Below are 18,956 nucleotides of genomic sequence, written 5' to 3' on the forward strand. Positions count from 1 at the left end.
CAGAAGCCAGGGCTGTTCATTAAGACAGGACAAACTAGGCAGTTGTAGAAGCAAAAAAAAAAAGAGGAGAAAGGACAATGCTAAAAATGCTTCAGAATGAGGGAATCATTTAGGAGTACAGACTGGGTGAGACGTGGATCATGAGCACAGGTGGACCAGTTTTGGAGAGATAGATGCTCAAAACTAAGAGGAAATATCAGAATGTGAAGCTGACACAAGAAGGAATTCATGCCGAAGAGCTTCACTTTTCTTTGTAGGGAAAGAAATAAAGTTCCTACCCAAAAAAAATTGGCTCTGGGAGAGAAGCGATGGTTGAGAAGAGTGTGGTTTTGGAGTAACCACTGGCAAAAGTATGGTAGAAAGTCAACAGGAAATTGATGGCTGTTGAAAAGGACGTAATGAGCTAAACACTGTAAATCTGTAACCCAGATGTCTGCCATGACTCTCTTGTTATTCAGGGCAATCTAAAATCTCCCAAGCCACAAAAATGGGATATCTTTTTATTCTCTCAGCATACACGTAGTTGTGGCACGTGAAATGATGCACACAAAATGATCATTTGCCATGACTTTTCCCAATCATCAGCAAGTAGTTTTCCCCGGACTGTCTCAGGACTGAACTGCCACACTGCAAGGGTCTTCTAATTGCTCTCCCGGTCCCGCCTCTTTTGTACTTCGCCTCCCTATGGTTCTTTCTGCGTATGGCATCAGACGCGTCTTTTAAAGATATACATTAGATCCTATTGCTTCTCTGCTTGTAACTCTCCAAAGGCTTCTCATCACACTTAGAAGAGAAATCTCCAGTCTTTTCGTGGGTTTACAAGCCCTCCGTGAACTGGCCGCTGTCGCTACCTCACTTACCACCTGGCCTCTGCTCTGCCCCAGCTACAGCGGAGCAGTTACTTGAACATGCCAACTCTTTTTTGCCTTGAGTATTTGTTACTACCTGTTTGCTGGCCTGGAATGCACTCCCCCTGTCCTCACAAGATTGATTTCTTCTTGTCCTTTATATCTTAGCTTAAATGTCACCTCTGCAGAGGGCCACTCAGTCATGATCACCTCAACTTACATAAATTATCTGCATAGAACATATTACTACATATTTTCCTGCTTCTTTGCATGTTTGTTGCTAGTCTTTCTTCTCTACAATGTAAACTCTGCGAAGCAGAGATTTTTGTCTCTTGTTCACTGCTGTATCCCCATTCCTAGTACAATGTATGCCACACACCAGTTGCTCAATAAATGTTTCTCGAATGGACAAAGAAATATTTCTTTGTACATTTACTTTCAACTTAATTTCTTTGACTATTTTATTTCTCAAGGACTACTTAATACTTATGTATTCAGCATTTTTTTTCAATTTTCTTAACTTTGTTTGATTTATTAATTTCGATTCGACACAGTTAAGTACAGAACATCGCTTCTTCTTTCTGCAGTTTTGTAACTGTTGGGATTAACCACCCCTGCAATGTTTCCTAGGCAGTCGAGTCTAAAACCAGCTTGTTCCTTTGTGTCACAACCTTCCCATCCACTGTCCCAAGTAGTTGCATTAGAAGAAAAAAATCTTACATAACAGAGAGTCAGTATTTTTGGTTAGGAACCAGATTCGTAATGAACAGCTTAGGCAACTCTGCCTCGAGGCCTCTGCAGCCTCCCCATTTAGAGACAGTAAATTGTCACTGTGCTGGTATGGGAGGGTGCAGCACCCCAGCTGAGCACTCAGGCTGTCAGGCCAAATCCTGGACTTTTCCTCAGGAATGGGAACTTCCCTTTGGTCCCCAAGGTATTGATGTAGTTGCTCCTCTCCAGCCTGTGCAAGTATGGCCTGGTACACACATGCCCTGTAACACACACCCAGAGAAATTGAACTGAGTAAAAGCCAGCCACAGGTAAGAAGTTAAATAAGAAACATAAATAAAATGATTCTGCATGGTTAAAAAGAATGAATCTAGAGGGGTAAACCAAAATGCAAGTATATCATTATAAAAATGAAATAAGGTGGGTCTATTTAGGACTACCTTTCTCAGAAGGGTTGACAGCTGCACTGGGCTCTTACACAGTATAATTAATATGTGTCACTCCTAAAGGGACATATTACCTACCTATACCATGAAGCCTCTTTATATTTAGCAGTGTGCAATCATTAATTAGCTCAAACATGAGCCCCTGAGTTGGTATCATTATCTCTGTTTTGCAAACAAGGAAAAGCAAGGGTGTTGGTGCCCAGACTCCACGCTGTGTGCTGCCAGGCTCCCGGAAGGATGCCGGAATTCCTGACTCTCAGCCTAAGCTCAGGTTTCCCGCACTGTTGAATCAATATAGTGTGTAATTGAAGACAGCCAGATGGAAATGACACTAATATGTGTGGTTCTTGCAGCATTTCAGTCCCACCCTTGTGGTTTTCTACATGAAAGAAGACTGCTCTTAGCTTGCGTGGCTGGGGGGGGGCGGCTGGAGGAGAGGGTCTAGAGAGAAGGTGGGAGTATGGCGTGATGACATGGGAGGGAAATGCATAATGTGATTTCTGGTCTTTAGAGAGAAGTTACCTACACTTAGTTTTTTGAAGATGTCTTCTAAGTCTGAAGAATGCGTTGGTCTTCATTCAGGCAACAGAGCTAAACATGTGACTGGGCTGCCTCTTCCAGAATGTTTCTGGTAAATCCTATAAGCAAAATGCAGACAAATCCTGTCCTTGAAGGAAGTATCTCAGCACCAAGAACGGCAGCACAAAGAGCTATGGAAACATGGAGACCATATGTATAGCAATGTGTGGGTCTTCTTTGCAGGCATGTCATAGGTACCTGCCTGGTCCACTGATAGATTGTGCTGACTGGTTTTTGCTGGTCACATTTCCACAGGATCATATCTATTTTAGGCTCCTCTATAAATTATTCAAATTGACCCAGAAACCTTTCTGTACCAGATGTATAAAGAAGTACGTAGTAGTTAATTTCTGGCACATCACACCCTGAGAAGAGGCCTCTTAGGAGCATGCTTGGCACAATCTCCTAAATGCCAGTTACTCTTCCAAGGAGTCTGTATTTGACAGCCAATTGAAAAGTGGGGTGTGGGTCAGCCTGGAAGTAAGGAGGCAGCCTCTGGGCTATTTCAATTCCCCAAGCTTCTCCTCTTCTCTAAGCGTGCCTTAGTCCTATTATGCTAGGAACTCAAAGAAGAAAAAGAGTTCTGGTTATGTGCATGTCATAGATGAAAAGGATAGAATAAACAAAAATAGATAATAAAATAGACACAAATGATAGACGCTTTTTGCCCCTGTCTCTTATCCTTGGTCTGATTTAGGGAGAGAAGTTTAATAGTAACTCTCAAAACATTTCTTTCAACAGATTCGGTTGACCAGTAAAAGTTTCCCAATTCAGGATATTTTAAGCAAACATATTTACTCTCTGAAAGCAGGGCACATCAATATCGCTTTAGCTTCTTGTTTACAGGAAAAGATACTTGCTTTATATCTTTAATCACAAATGGAATTTGAAAAAAATCATTCAAGCAGTATCTTCATAGAATTATTAGAGTAGGAATTGATTTTGTTGAATTATTTTCATTTTAAGTTAAATCAGAGACTCTCATGAACACTAAACGTACGTTTCTGTGGAAATATAATTTACTTAAATATTAGAGAACTGGATGTTCATAGCTGAATTGCAATACTTGGCTATCTGGAACCTTGGGAAGTGAGTTGTTCTAGACAGTTGAGTTTTATAGATGACTTAATGTCTTACTTGTAGATTAGAAACTTTAAAATTTTTACTGCTTTGGATAAGAACTATCCAAATATATGTTTAGCCATTTTTTCTGTTGTTTTTTTTTTTAAATGGAATATGCTAAACATAATTTAGCTTCTTGATGAAGCATGATTATTATGGATAACAGCTCTTTTACAGTAATGTTCTCAGAGCTTATTGAAGTGTATGTTCTATCTGCTATTGCAGTAAATGATCATTTCTGTGTTATTCTTAATGATTTTTTTCTAGAATTTTTCTTATTATGTGTCGTTACTTTTGCCACTGTGTACTTTTAAAAAATTATTAAAAATGTTTAAAGTGTTTCAATTAGTTATGTTTGGAAATTAGTTTTTCAATGCTAATTTAAATATTGTATAAAAGAAGAGTAAATAGGCTTGAAATGAGGCCAAAGGTACTCCTAAATATTATTATTAAAATTTTTTTATTATGGAAATTTAAAAACACATACAAAAGTAGAGAGAAGAGAGTAATGGCCCACCTTACCATCTCACTTACACTGACACGACCACCGCTTTCAACAATTACCAACCTCTGGGCAAATCTTGTTTCCTCTCTACCTCCCCTACTCTTTCACCTTATAGCTGGATTAACAGCCAATCTCAACATCAGTGTGAACTCATATATAGTTTAATATAGATACAGGTGGTTACATATGGAAATATTTAGATATATTTGTATAAATACCAATTAATTATATATTTTTTATCTGTCAGCTGAGAGGATCTAGAAGCAATGTCACCCTAGTAACAGCGAGGATACCTAGAACAGGAGTTTTGGTTTCTAACATCATTCTTCAATACAATGAACCAGGGCTTCTTGGAAAAATGGCTGACTTTAGGACTAGAGAACAACATATACAAGATGAGCCTGGAATGTCTCATAGTGCCAGAAAATAAAAATAAAATTAAAAAAAAAAAGCCACACACGCACACACACAAATAAAATGATGGAAATATGTCAAAAGTGCATAGGAACTAACTGAAATAGTTCCCAATAGCCAAAACTGGAAGAATTTGAACAAAAAAATAAAGAAGCAGTGCATTATAATTCAATGTATAAAATAAATATCCTTGAGTCCATACTGATAGAAATAAATGATTGAATAGATAGATAGATGATGGGTAGATAGATGGACAGACTGTGTATGATTGCAAGTATGCAAAAATTATGTTACAGGAAAATAAAAAATAAAAAACACTGATTTATTAGGCTTACACCAAACTGGTGGACTGTTATCTCTGCCCCCCACGTTTGGACACATATATATTTATTTTGTTACAATAATTACTGCCCCTCCAAAAAGTCTTCAAAAATAACAAAAATCAAACAGAAAAAATAAAGGCAGACTGGTCTTAATTGTACCAAAAGTGCTAATTTATATTATATTCAAATCTATGTGCATTTATTTCAATGTCAACTTTTAAGATCTAAGTTGATGCTGTCAAAATAGTACTAAAAGATTCGACTTTCAAGAGCAGCGGTTTCAGAATAACTAAGAACTTGATTCCGGTGTGCTGCAGATAAGAAGCCAGGTGTTACTTTTTTCATTAAAATAAGTGACTTTCTAGTATTGCATCCTTTGAGGAGAAGACTGTTGTGCTGGTTCAGCCACAAGCTCTTTACATATACACAGTTACTTTTAGTAAACTCTTTATTCATTCTGGTGTTCTTGAAAATATTCATCAAACATAAAAGAAGACTCATCTTCATGTTCCTTTGGTTCTTTTAATTCCAAATCTTCTCCATACTGAATGGCAAAATCAATATGCTGTAGTACAATGGTCATGCTTTCATCATCTGAGTGATCATAAGGCAAAAATCTAACCATGCTGTAGTCATCAATCAATCCACATCTGGCTTTAGTCAACTTTTAAAATTTTTTGCTTCTTGCGTCCCTTGTAGAATCATTTAATAAAAAAAATATATGTCTGGATCTAGAAACTTCTCAATTTCCTTTTTAGCTTTCTTACTCAGCAGGTCCATTTTTGTCATGACGATAACTTGTGGAATGTCTAGAGAGATTATACCACTCAGGGTGGCCAAGATGCCAGAAATAAACTTGAATGACTCCACCATGCACTAAGAATCCACCAGAAAAACTCCACAGACTCAGAACTCCCACCGTTCTAGCTGCTGGACCAGCTGCTTCATCACGTACAACTCTAGCTGACCTGGACAGTCAAAAAAGATGTAGTCGTCCTCTACGTGACCAAGACAATCAGTTCTCTAGCCAATCAAAATTATTGGCAAAGTGCTCCATGCAAAATAGCAATCCTCCATTGGGACCGAACTGCAGAGAGAATGGTCCTTCATCACATCATCCACCTCAATCTGTGCCCGGATGTCGGCTATTACGGAGTAGTCGAAGTGTTCTGCTGCAAGATCGAGGTTCACAACCTGGACAGACTAATTGAGGGCTTCATAGTGCTGGACCATGTTGGCACAGTAGGTGCTCTTCCCATTCATTGTCTGTGGGTCGCATGACCAGCTGCGCGTACCTAGGCATGTCGGCTCTCCAGGTCCCCTGGGCCGCCCACCGCATGGTGACTACCAAGAAGCCAACTGACACGCTCCCGTCAGTCTTCGTGCGACGCCCACTGAAGACTTTTATCTTTAAAGGTGTGTATTTATAATATTGTTAAGAAAGTCATTTCTAGAAGAGGAAAACAGGAAGAAGACTGCATCTCCAGCAAGGGTGACCATCATGGGTAGATTTAAGAAACAAGCAAGCAAGAAAGAAGATAACTGAAAGGAAGACAGGACCAGGTGATCAATACAGCCAAGTGAATTTTTTTTTTTAAAAAAAAAAAAAAAAAAAAAAAAAGAAGGGAAAACAGGAAAAAGAAAAAAGAGAGAGGTACACTCAGTGGTATGTCATTAACAGTGCTCTGTGTTCCAGTAGTGTTAGTTGCTGTCCTGAACGAGATCTCTGTTTTGCCATCTCTTTCTTGGATTCCTTGTTTATTCTGACCACTAATTAAAAATGATCAGAATAAGCTTGAGTCTTCTTTCTTGACGTTTTTCTTTTACTTCTGTGATACATAAGAATTTTCTGAAGGTGTAATTTCAAAACACATACTGGTCTGTTCCCATCTTCTGCACTAACCAGGAAATAGGCTTCTACATAAACTGAGACAAACATGTGCTTACTTATTCACTGAGGAATCCAATTTATAGGGAGTTTACACATGATTATATCTATATAAGAAGAGTACTGCTTGCTTAGAAAAGATGGAGACTATGATTACATTTGCCATAGTAAACATGACTCAGAAGCTAACTTGGAGAAGTATTGAAAAAAAAAAAAGGACAAAAGAAACTGTGTCTTGCTGTTCATTAAGTAGAATGAGTAATATATTTGTGGTCATTTTTAAAATCTGTAGGTTCAGATATTGTCAGTTGCTACTGTTACACCTTTGCCAATATGTTTTTAATATAAGCCATCTTGCTGTTAAAATATTGATATTACTAGAAATAGTTACAGTGTGTAGTAACTTGCAAGTTTTTATAACTGTACTATGTTTCTTTTTTATGTACTTTTATATTTAATAAAATGAAACTACTTTTAACAATTTAACTGATTTTTTAAAGTCATAAAGATTTTACTTTTCATTTGGTATTTTGAATGCGGTCAAATATTCTGAGTGGATTTTTGTAAGAAGTAAAAAGTGTAAATTCAATATCTCCTCTAGACCTGGGAATGTCTTGCCTATTCTTCTGAGGGCAGGCCCTGCTCCCAGGGTGGATATCCCCAAACTCGGGAGCTGACCGGGAGTGTGTTCCGACCTTGGATGTGCAGACTTTGATGTACACTTACAGACATGAGAGGCAACTTATATTGTAGAATGGAGACAGGGGAGGAGAAGGATGAAAAACCTGGGCTTTTAGTCATTTTGAAAGTGTATTTTTAAAGGCAAGAAATTAGAACATACTTTAATAGTTTATTAGCTTAATTTATAACTTTGAAATATTTAAACATATGGTATGTGAACCTCCATTTTTTTTTTTTTTGTATGACATTCTTGTTCCTCTTTAGCCACCAATGTTGGGGCAAACTTAGGTAGATTTTTAAAACAAAACAGAAAAGACTGAGCTCATCTGTTCGTGTTTTCTTAATTCTCTTAACCCATTAATAAATACTTTTACAGGTTATCTTTGAATAGACCATGAATCATAGGTAAAGTCTCTACCTAAAGATACATTCCATAAACTTTTAGAATCTTAGAATAAAATTACCCCAAATGTTTTAAATCCCAGCCCTTCAAGGAGAATATTGGCAGAGGGAGAAGAAAATGGAAAATCAATTAAATAATTAGTTATTGATACTTATTTAGTTATTTATGTGTTTAAGGCACAGAGGAAATATTTTTAGTGTAAACAATGTTCCCAGCTCTAAAAGAGCTTAGGAGATTGATGAGAAGGCAAGAGAAATGTACATGGAATAGTTAAAATAAAACAGAATAGCAAATCAGTATTACCAGTAATAAACATTTTCAGAGAAGGATTTCAGTAAGCTTGGGTTATCAGGAAGGCCTGCAGGCTGGGCTTTGACTTGTGAGTCAGAATTGGATTGACACAGACAGATGAGGTGATATCCTGGTAGGGGAAAGTCACCTGGGCAAAGGTACAGATAAACACTATGTGCATTTGGGAAACTGGGGACATACTAGTTTGGTTAGAGGAGATGGTTTGTGTAGACACACAAAGGCAAATGAGCTTGAAAGATTTATAGTACAGTCTGTTTAGGGTTGAAAGTTTGAGCTTTCTTCTTGGATAGTTGCTGAAGTTTTCTGATATACAGATAATAGGATAAAATCTGTGACTTGGAAGGAATGAACCAATGGCTGTGTTCAGATAGATTGGCCATGGAGGTCCTGAGCTCGTGCGACAGACATGAAGCTAAGGGTCTAATATCTTGAAATGAGTCATTTTCTTTTTCACAGAACTTACAACATTTTCTAATGGGTTTCAGAGATATTATCGATTTCCACAAGTGATTGGTGATGACATAGAATAGAATAATAGGAAATGAGTATCCATGTAAGTAGGATAAAAAGCAGTATATATTTTTCACTTGCCACATTCATATTTCATGTGCTTCTAGCATTTTATGGCGTTTACCTGTCTGTTTCTGTAAATGAAGAAAACGTAAGTACCACCTAACTTGTATTTGAAGGAGATTAAATGTATTTCCAAAATTCAGTTGGTAGAATATAATTATATTAACCTTGTCTATACAGAGCATAGGAAAGTGTCTTTAGCCCTAGGTAATGAGGACATGTTACTTTTTTATACAAAAAATGTCACGTAGGGTTGGGCAAGCAGTATAGTAAGGTGGGGAAAGGCAATGGACCCTGGGAAGTCTGTGAGCTTGTTCTCATGATGATCCTTCCACTGAATGGCTCTAAGACCTGGGGCAATTCATTTATCCTTGAACAGCCTCACTTAGGGAAATTAAATTCTATAAACTCCAAGGCCCTTTCCAGTTCTAATATCCCATAATTATGTTAAGTTACCTATAACACGAAAGAGCATTTAATAAAATGGATTTTAAATACACTTTGAGTCAGACTCTCCGGTTAAGTTTCCTGGTGGCTATGACACCAAAGAATGACACAGCTATGGATTTATCTATGATTATTTCGTGGGAAACTTCAGGAGGAGTTTTTTTTTCTACTGCTGATTGCAAATCAAGGTTATTAGATCATTCAGTATGTGAAATTATATTTACCCCTCCCCATGAATCACAATTAAAAATGGGTTAGCTTATAGATGTGATTTAATGAATGCTATTCCTTCTGTGAGTTTTTGCGGGACTGCCCATGAGGGACATGAACCTCAGGCACTTTTGAAAAGGCTGAGAGGCAGTGTGGTGAATTGGTTAAAAGTATATATCTGGAGTCACATCAACTCAAGTTCAAATTCAAGTTTTGCCAGTTGATAGCTATATGACCTTGGGCTAATTAATAAATGTGTCTGTGCTTCAGTTTACTCATCTGACTCAAAGTGTGTTTGAAATCCACTGAGTTGTAGAAATTAAGGAAGTTTATTATATATAAAGCACTTAGAACACCACTCCCCCACATGTAAATTTAATGAGGTATTCTTATTATATTTGATAAAGTTTCATTAGGGCATACAAGGGTCTTTTTTTAAGAAGACACTCTGGCATGTAGAGCAGTAGGCACAATTTCATGGGCCAACATATCTTCTTCAAGATCAGGTCAATCACTTTTGCAATGTTTTTTGGTATTGGTTCGATCGTATTTGCAAAGCCACAAAAATGGCATCATTCTGATCATCGTTTCATCCCATTTGCATTTTCCTTAAGATCAGCTTATTTTGTCTGTTTGGAGCACATGCTTGCTTTCAAGGAAGAATGTTCTAGAGTAAACTGAAGTACAGGAAGAGGAGGTTTAGAGGCAGAAGTGAATGAAGGAAGTGGATCTGATGTCCACTTTTCTGCTTTCAGTAGATACTGACTATTCATTTAAAAGGTGTTTACTGGGAAAAAGTTCTGCTGTAGTTCGAGGAACTAATATTTCAGGTTCAGTTGAAACAATGAGTCAGGGTTTCTTAGACTAGTCCTATTCAGGCTACTTCATTTTAGATAACAAATTAAGGTTAGTCTTCAACTTACAGTTAATGAATTACCTCATCTTATCTCAAATCAAGCTTCATTTGAGTTTTAGAAAACTCCTAGCAAAGCATCTCACTTTCAATCATCCCCGATGATTTGAGCTGCAACCAAATAACCAGAAAAGTAAAAATAATTGAGGGATGCGGACAACAGATCTTCTGTGTTCCCACCCTTGCTTCAAACTTTGGCCCTATTGGTGAACAATTTTCAGCCAAGGTTTTCCTGAAGTCTCTCTCTGTTTCTCAGCAGAGAAGAAACCATTTTTATGGGGCTTGTCAGAAATGGGTGTGAAGCTTTTCTTCCTGTCTGAAGGATCTCAAGCCATGAAAAGTTCTCTTCATTCTCTCTTCAGTGGATCCAGCTGGAAGGGGTGTGTCAAAGCACCAGTTCCTTACCCCTAGGGCAAAGGAAACTCAGCAGAAGTTCCTGTCCTGGTACAAAGGAGGAAGGCATGGCTGTTCTCCCTGGAGGGAAGCCTGACAACAACCTAAGTGCCAGGACTGCGCCCCTGAGCTGGGATGTGGCTGGCTGTCTACTGTGTGAGACAAACTGTGTAGAGACGTCGATGGTTTCTACTTCTGGTCCCTTAGATTTAGATTTCCGAATAACCCTGAATATGCTACCCTCTTAGGTTAGAACTGTGCACCATGGAAGAACACCTTAATAAGGGTGCACAAAAATGAAAAAATAATGAGTGTGTATGTGTTTTCTTTTGTGTCAGAAAATTAGATCTATCTTATCTCTCCTTCTAAACCTTAATTGCAATTATGTTTAGTGCCCAATAAAGCCAGTTAAACTGTAGCTTGGGCTGAAACTGGTGACAGCTACAATCTAGAAACTGATGCATGCACTGAATTCTAAAATCGCGTGCTGAAAGTAGTTGCCATATGGGGCAATGCCTGAAGGTTTGGGTTGTGCTTCTTTCACATCTGCTGAGGACAGTTTGACATTTGGCAGAGCACAAACCAATGGAAAATGTGTCCACGTCAAATATATTTTCTACCCGAACACGTGGAAACTCCACATGCCTCTTACTTTGAATACTGACCACGGCTTTACTTTTGAACCATACCTTTTGCAGTTTACTGTTAAGAGAGGCTTTTTCTAATCGGTATGTACTTCTAATTAGACATCAACATGTGCCAAGACAAACCTTGCCTAGATAATAGTTGATGCTCATAAATATTTGAATGAATGAACACATGTCCCATGGGCTTTCATATCAAGAGCATATACTTTAAAAGAAAATTATTTTCACCAATTAGACATGGGTCCCTTTCATGATGTTTTTTTACACATATTCCATGATTGCATGTTCACTCTCTTCTTCCCATTTTCTAAAAGCAAGAGTACAGCATAACAAGAGCTATAATATGTTACACAGTTTCCAATTCTATTCTATGCAGATCTCATTTTTTCTCATAATTTAGATGGTTCTTCTTTTATCATTTGTGCATTTCTCATATTTAGGTCATTTTTTCAATCCGGACCCCAACTCAGCCCAACTTTCTGCATTTGAGGAGTGACATCACTTTGAATGGGTGGAAATCAATATGTGAAAGCAGAAAACAACTTTATTCTTTGTGATCACTGTCCCTTCAAACACATTCTATGTGTTTTCCAGCCCCTGCATTTATCAGTTACTCTTAGAAAATAAAAAGCTTTATTTCAGTAATTAAAATGTCTAGCTGAATGTAGTAATTAAAACTCTAAATTTCATTCAAGTGAATATTTCCCCGCTTGCCCAGCTCGAGTAGGCTTTAAGTGGGCAGCCTGCAGTGAGGGAGGGGTATAGTTGGCCTCTGTTTTATTCTTTCCTCCTCCCGATTTTGCTCTTTTACTCTTGAACCCCAGCTCACACTACTCACTTTCTGTGGGTTAGGCCCAGAAGGAGTAAGGATTCAGGGGGCAAAGGGACACTTACTTATGTTGAAGGTGTTCTCTGGATTAAATGGCTATTTATTGCTACTTCTCTGAAGGGGCTTTTGTAGTTTCTCTAAGCCGCCTCTGTTGGATATATATCTCATCGTAATTTCCAGGATGGTCAGTGCCTTGGGCTAACTGTTCATAACTTTACCCTTAGCCCTCAAGCATTGAGTTTGCCACACACGAACCTTTTAAGAGTCCCATCATCCCTTCTCTAAAACCTCTCCCTTTTTGGCCACAGTCTTTTTCAAGACTGCTCCCAGGCTGGCTTTCTCCTGCTGGGTCCACATCTGTTCCAGGGAAAACTCTCTCACATTCTTTGGCCCTCACCATCAGTTGAAATAATGCCTTCTGCTTTCTTTGCCTCAGTCCAATAATCTGTTTCTTGCCTTTAGATTTCTCAAGCTTGAATCATGTCTTCTATGTCCCCCAACCTCCAAGGGACTTGAAGCTCTCCATTAGTCCCCCTAAATGCCTCTCACTAGGCTTAAGAAAAGGAAAAACTTCTATGTTCTCTCTTCTATGGGGGCGAGGGAATGAGAGTGGGGAAGAAAAATCCTATGCTCCAGCAGCTTTCTCCAAATGATTTCTCTTTCATAGCTTCTTTGGCTTCAAAGTTTCTTATACTGGCTCTGAGACGTTGTCGTTGGAAGTCCTAGCATAAGTGGTCTAGCACCTCACTTTCAAATGTGCAGGTACTTAGTACCTATGGATTTGTTCTTGAATTTTCAAGCTTAGCTGAAATTGAGCAGGAAGCATTTTATTTTAACATCCTATTACATATGTATATGTAGATATTATTACAACTCCTGCTCAATATCTTGTACTTGGAGAAATTGTATAAAACAGTAATAGCGAATTCTTACATAGTATTTATTACATGCCAGGTACTGTTTTAATCCAGGCATTGTTTAATCCTTTAAAAAAAAATTTATCAGTATCCACATTTTTTTTGAAAGGTATAAGATATATGTGGTCAACACGGTTATTTTCATTTGCATATAGAAGAGTTGGGACATATGAAGACCTGTACTTGACTTTATTTCAAGATTATCTCCCATCAAATATCTCACACCCAGGCTTCTGCAGATCTGGAATTCCCTTTCTACTGGATAGGAGTATGTAGTTAGAATCCCAGTTGATGATAACATATTTATTGTTTAAAAATCAAAATAATCAAGTTTTTAGTATTAAGGATTTCTGGATTTTGGATTTTGTCCTTGGAGGAGGTCAGGATCTTCGTGAGAGCTGGGATCTTGAATATTCTTCCAGTCATCGAAAGTGGAGTCCTTTACTTTCTCATACTCTGATTCCAATTATAATTTATTAATTTTCAGGTTTTTTCCCAATTCAAGATCAATTGGATTACCAGTTTATTATAAAAAGTTAGAACTCGGGAACAGCCAAATGGGAGAGATGCCTTGGGCAATGTATGGAGAAAGAGACACGGAGCTTCTATGCTTTCTCTGACCCTGCTACTCTCCCAGCCCTGTCTCTTGCTCACCAACTCAGAAGCTCTGTTTAATCCTTATAACAACTCTATGAGGTAGATACAACTATTATTCCTATTTTTTCAGATGAGAACACTGGGGAATAGAGGTCTCTCAACTTGCCCCAGGTCACTCACAAGTAAGTGTCAGAGCTGGCATTCGAACCCATGTAGCAAAGCTACACGTGTTCTCCTGACCACCGCATTATGTGGCCTCACATGCTGTGGTCGCGGGAGGGGCATCCTCTCAGGAGTTGGGCGGGGATGAATTCTAACCAGCTCTATTTGCCATGTGACTTTGGAAAAGTAAGTCTTACCTCTAGTTTATTCCTCCGAAAATTGAGGATAATGCATTTGGGATTTTGTATTTATGTGGCAAGTATCTGGGGGGATTTGCTTCTTTCTATTCCTTCTTTACTCTCCTTCCTCTACAATACTAGCCAGATAGGCTCTTTACTTCAGGTACTCTGGATCTGTACAGCATGAAGATAGTAAGACAGGTCAATTAATTTAGCCTTGCTGAACCCTACTTTCCTTATTTATAAAATGGGACAATAATATTTACCTCTTAGGGTTGTAGTGGGGATTAAATATAATCAGGTCTTCTTAGAAATTAAGAGGCCTAGAACACTTCCATTTTAGAAAGTTCTAATAGAACAACAAAATGAACAAATGCCAAAAATAGGGCTATAAAAACAATGGTGTGTTATAAATGTTTATTTTGACAAATTAATGTTCTTAGCACCCACAAATATAATGCAATATAATTCTGTAATTTATACGATAAGGATTTATACCAAAAAAGTTAGTTTATATTATTACATGAGATGTAGTTTTATAAGGAACAAAAATTCCTGTCATTGTTTCAAATACCTCTCTTTAACATCTTTAGTATTTTTAGTAATTTAGAAACTATTAGTCTTTAGAAGTTTAGAAATTAGTAGTCTTTAGTATTCCTAATAATTTAGAAATACTGTACAAATTGGTATCTGAGGGCCCTCAAGAATGTGAGACTTGGGCCGAATGCTCTCCTCCCACCCCTGTTAGAGACCTCAAACTCTGCTAAAGCTCCTGGTTCACAGGAGGCACCCATGAACCTTAACCTTAATCCTCACCTTCCCTTCTCTCCAGTTCTCTTTTTACAACTGCCTCTAGAACAACAGTGAAAATGACTCACATGGTGCTTTAATAAATTTGGCCTTAATGCTATTCCAGGGCCCCGTAACTTTATTTTCTTGCAATTTTAGATATTTTTAAAAATTACTTTCATTAGTTTCCTTGGCTTGGTGCAATAAGGAGACTAGAAATAGTCTCACTTTATTATTATTCATCACCCATTTAAAAATTTTTTTATTGCCAAACAACATTCCATTGTATGGGAATGCCACATTTAGTGTATTTATTCATCAGTCAATGAACATTGGGTTATTTCCACTATTGCGCTATTATGAATAATGCTGCTATGAACATTCATATATGAGCTTTTGTGTGGACATGTTTTCAATTCTCTTGGATACATACCTAAGAGTGAAATTGCTGAGTCATGTGGTAACTCTATGTTTAACATTTTGAGACATTACCAAATTGTTTTCCAAAGCAGCTGTACTTTTTACAATTCCACCATTAACGTATAAGTTTTCTAGTATACCCATTTCCTTGCCAACACTTCTTGTCATCATTTTGAGTATTAGCTATCCTAGTGAGTGTGCAGTGGTTGAGTTTGCATTTCCCTGATGACTAAATGATGCTGAGTATCTTTTCATTTATATATAGTCTTTGGAGAAATGTCTATTCAAGTTCTTTGCCATTTTTATATTGATTATTTGTAATTTTATTGTTGAATCGTAAGAGTTCTAAATACTAGACCCCCATCAGATGTATTATTTGGAAATATTTTCTTTTTACTTTCCTCATAGTGTTCTTAGAAGCACAGAAGTTTTTATTTTTGATGAAGTCCAATTTATCTATCTATTATCTATCTGTCTGTCTATCTGTCTATCTATCTATCTATCTATCTATCTATCTATCTATTTATCTAGGTTCCTTGTACTTTACATGTTATAAATGTTTTTCCTAAGAGTTTAGGATCTTACATTTAGGTCTTTAATTCATTTTGAGTTATTTTTTGTACATAGAGTAAAGTATGGGTTATCATCTTTTTTTTTTTTTTTCCCCCGAAACATAATCTGTGTTCCCAATGGCATGAAGTCAGGGAAGATGTAATTGCATAACTGACCTCCAAGATCTTAGGGGAGTATAAAGCTGATAAGGCCCATGGTTATGATCAAGTGTAAATATGTCACCCAAAGGTGGCGCAGGCCATAACGGAACCTGGTTGACGCTGTGATCAGGCTAGGATTGCTCACTGCAGCCTGGAAATTTGGCTGCTTACAGTGGAGGTGAAAGTTTAGCATAGAAGAACTCTGTCCCTTTGACAAACTGAATTTATGAAAAGAATTGTTACAGGATCTTTCCAGATGGTAATTCTACTTGCCAGCCAGTAGAATTAAATCATGACACATATATCTGAAATATTCTTTGCTGGTCTTCATGGTGATGAGCCCTCCAACCTCTCCTTTCTCTAATCTCATCTGCATCTCTTCCCAAAACAACAAGAGGCAGAGGCCGAGCTTCTACTGTTGCCCTACAGAGCTGGAGACCCTCCATTTGGCCCTGAGTCACTCTCCACTCTGCTCAGTGTCTTGCTTTGGCCTTCAGGCTTTCTGATGGGTCAATCAAAGGAGAATCCTAGAAGTAGATCAGAGACAGGGAGAGGCGAGGCAGGCATTGGTTCTCTGGGGTCCCTCCCTGTGGGCTGCTGCAGGCTGGCCCTGTCTTCTTAGCATAGCCCTTCCCATCTGCTGTTGTGGTATCTGCTCCCTCCTTGCCCTTCAGACCTGTTCATTACCCTGGAGTGGGACACCACTCTTGGGGTTATCTGTACCTTATGCATACATTTGTCATTTTATTAGGCTTTCATCAAATCATCCCACTCTTCCTGTACTTTCTTATAGAACCTGACCAATATACTTCCTCTCCAAGTCAGCCATTTGTGTGCTAAACAGGCCATATTCAAGATTTTCACTTTAAATTTGTGAAATGCATTTATTCATTCAGTGATGTTATTAAAGTGCCTATTATGGATGTGAGATGCCCATTATGAGCTAACTCATTTAGGTACTGGGGATTTAGGGTGAATGAAATTGATAAAATCCCTGCTCTCAAGGAGCTTACATTCTGACAGGTGGACAAACGATAATCAAATAGATATACATTAGCTCATTAGCTAGTGATAGGTGAGTAGAAACAGCATAGGCAAAGGGAACCAAAATGGTGATGAGCAGTGCTCTTTTAGATAGGATGAGCAGTCACAGAAAGCCTCTGTGGAGAGGCTTGACTTAAGTGAAGAAGGCCCATGTGGCTATCTGGGAGAAGGGTGCTCCAGAAGAACGAACGGCGTGCACGGAGGCCCTGGGCATGGCTGAGCAGTGGTAAGGAGACCAGCCTAGAAGAAGTGAATGAAGCAGACACTAGGCAGGGGCCAGATCATGCAGGGGTTTGGGGGCTACTATAGAGCTTTGAATTTCTTTCTCAACATAATGAAAGCCAGGGGAGGATTTTAAGCAGAGAAGCAACATGATCTGACTCACAGTTTTAAAAAGATCACCATTTGGTATGACCAGGGAAAAAGGGTGCCTAGATAGCACTGTCAAATGACAAAAATAGCACAATTTTGTAACCAGTTTGATGTCCTTTATTCAAAAGAAAACAATGCATGGGTTGGGGGAGTACAGTGCCTCACCAGCAGAGGAGCACTCTTCCTGAGGGATTTTGGGCAAGAATGAGTTTTACAGAGTGTTAGAAGAGGCAATGAGGATACAAAGCATGATTACCCAGGAGGTTGGGGATATCCTTATCAGACTAGCAGGTCCTATTTTCTCAGGTAAGGTAAGCTCGCTAAAGCTGAGTTGGAGGATTACGATCTGTATACATTAGGTTTCCTTGACAGGCGACATCAGAACAGTCTGACTTAGGTTTAGATTTGTGAGGTGGGATGGGTCACTGGGGCAGCACACATTTTGTGGGTCCCCGTACATAAATTACCTTTATAAATAACTAGCCATGTCTTTTCCTGTGTGTCTTTGGCCACATCCCTGTGGTCCAGGAGGCTGAGTATCTGTTCTATACAAGTAATGTGACGTGAGGTCTATGACGTAGGAATGTTCCAAGAGCGAGGCCCTCAGAAGATGACTGATGCCCCCAAGAGACAGCAGAAATTACACTGGCAGTGGCAGTGGGGATAAAAAAAGAGATAAGCAAGAAGTTTGTGAGAGAGGAGACAAGAGGGAACCTAGAGAAACAAATTGGTTGATGGCCGGGCAGTGTGGTGGAAGCTGATACAGAGAGGGGTGTTGTCGAGAATGTGTCATTTGGAGTCCAGCGGCCCTGGGTTTGAGTCTGGACACACTGTTGGTGAATTCCATGACCTTGAGCAAGTTACCTCTCTTCTCTGAACTTGCTTCCTCATTTGAAAAAGGGGATGATAACAAGTACCACTTCAGATTCAATGAGATTGCATATATAAAGCACTTAGCAAAATGTATGGGACATAGTTAACGCACATGGTTGAAATTTATAAAAATTGAATGGCGATATCTGCTATCCTGTGTCCCCCAAGACTTCCAGCCACACGAGAACACCTGTCCTTCAACATTCAAATAAAAAGAGGGGCGCCTCATTCCACATGCCAAAGCGCCTCACCCCCACTTCCTCTGAGTGACCCGTTCCCTCTCTCACCTCTCCTCACGTGTTTCCTTTGGCCATGAGTCACCCTGTGCATGGAATCCAGACTCTTCTTGATTTCCCCAGTGCACCAATATCTCACAGAGTTGTGCACAGCAAATTTTACTGAGGGCTTGGCAAAGTGTGACAACAATTAAAAATGACAGATTGGTCACTGCTGTTGATAAAATTTCCTCAGCCATTCCATATACTGGGAATGTCTCACTGACCTTTCTCAACCCCTTACTATTTCTAGAGGCCAGTCTACAGTGTCCCAAATTTTCATTATATTTTTTTTTCATGAAGTATACTTCCTACTCTGATTCGGCCTATTTTTAATGTATAAATAATTTAAT

At 38.6% G+C, this 18,956-nt stretch overlaps 1 protein-coding gene and 1 pseudogene across 1 annotated transcript in view; one reads left to right on the forward strand and one right to left on the reverse strand.

Moving 5' to 3' along the window:
- The window catches only part of CRYBG1 (crystallin beta-gamma domain containing 1), a 172,130-nt gene that overhangs the window by 82,739 nt on the left and 70,435 nt on the right, over window positions 1–18,956 (forward strand). The window lies entirely within an intron of this gene.
- On the reverse strand, window positions 5,415–6,320 carry LOC107516214 (annotated as a pseudogene).

Source organism: Rousettus aegyptiacus, unplaced genomic scaffold, assembly GCF_014176215.1.
Source record: "Rousettus aegyptiacus isolate mRouAeg1 unplaced genomic scaffold, mRouAeg1.p scaffold_m13_p_1, whole genome shotgun sequence".
In the NCBI taxonomy this organism is placed as follows: domain Eukaryota; kingdom Metazoa; phylum Chordata; class Mammalia; order Chiroptera; family Pteropodidae; genus Rousettus; species Rousettus aegyptiacus.